Below are 1,452 nucleotides of genomic sequence, written 5' to 3'. Positions count from 1 at the left end.
TGTTCTAGTTCTTAGAAGCAAGTCATATATTCTGCCTGCATTCAAGTAGAGATTATACAGAGTAGAACATCAGGGGTAGAGATTATGGGGGGCCAACTTAGAATTCTGTTTACCATAATAGTAATTTAGTATTTATTGTATGTGTAAGCCATAATTTATTCATCTAGTCTACCACTGATGGACATCTAGATTGTTTCTAGTTTGGGGCTATGATGGTTAATTTTCTGTGTTAACTTGGCTGGGTCATTATGTCCAGATATTTAGATGCTTCTGTGTGGGTGTTTTTGGATGAGATTTAAATTTAAATTGTTGGACTTTGAGTAAAGCAGAGTGCCCTTCATAATATGAGTAGATCTCATTCAATCAGTTGAAAACCTGAATAGAACAAAAGACTGACCTCCTCTGAGCAAGAGGGAAATCTGCCAGCAGATTGCACTTCATCTGCAACATTGGCTCTTCCTGGTTCACCAGCAGACTGTCTTTGGACTCAAATTGCAACTATTTCCTGAGTCTCCAGCATGCTGGCTCCCCCATCAGATTTTGGACTTGCCAAGCCTCCACGATGGCATGAGCCAATTACTTAAAATACATCTGTGTGTGTGTGTGTGTGTGTGTGTGTGTGTGTGTGTGTGTGTGTGTGTGTGTATACATGTATCTCCTATTAGTTCTGTTGCTCTTGACTAATACAAGGGCTATTACTAACAATACTTCCACGAATGTTCTCTGTATATCTCCTGATGAACATGAGGAAGAGTTACTGGGGTATATAACTAGGAGTGGAATTCCTGGGCTGTAAAGTGTTCCATCTTTATCAGGTAATGGCAAACTCTTTCTCAAAGTCTTTGTCCTCATTTATACTCTCACCAGCACAGTTGAGTTCCTAGGAATACAAATGCTCAACATACAGTATTGTCAATTTTTAAATTTTTGTCAGGGCTTCCCTGGCGGCGCAGCGGTTAAGAGTCTGCCTGCCGATGCAGCGGACACGGGTTCGTGCTCTGGTCCGGGAAGATCCCACATGCCGCGGAGCGGCTGGGCCCGTGAGCCATGGCCGCTGAGCCTGCGCGTTCGGAGCCTGAGCTCTGCAACGGGAGTAGGCCACAGCAGTGAGTGGCCCATGTACCGCAAAAAAAAAAATAAATTTTTGTCAATCTGATGGGTATGAAATGGTATCTCATTACAGTTGCATCTTCTTGATAACTGATTAGGTTGAACATGTTTTCATGTGTTTATGGGCCATTTAAGTTTCTTTTGTGAAAGATTTGGTCAAGTCTCTTGCCCTTTTATCTACTGAATACTTTGCCATTTTCTTACTGATTTGTAGCTGCTCTTTTTTTTTTTTTTTTTTTTTTTTTTTGCAGTACGCGGGCCTCTCACTGTTGTGGCCTCTCCCGTTGCGGAGCACAGGCTCCGGACGCGCAGGCTCAGAGGCCATGGCTCACGGGCCCAGCC

The sequence above is a fragment of the Kogia breviceps genome, chromosome 11 (genome assembly GCF_026419965.1).
Source record: "Kogia breviceps isolate mKogBre1 chromosome 11, mKogBre1 haplotype 1, whole genome shotgun sequence".
Lineage (NCBI taxonomy): Eukaryota > Metazoa > Chordata > Mammalia > Artiodactyla > Physeteridae > Kogia > Kogia breviceps.
This window is presented reverse-complemented; position numbering follows the sequence as displayed.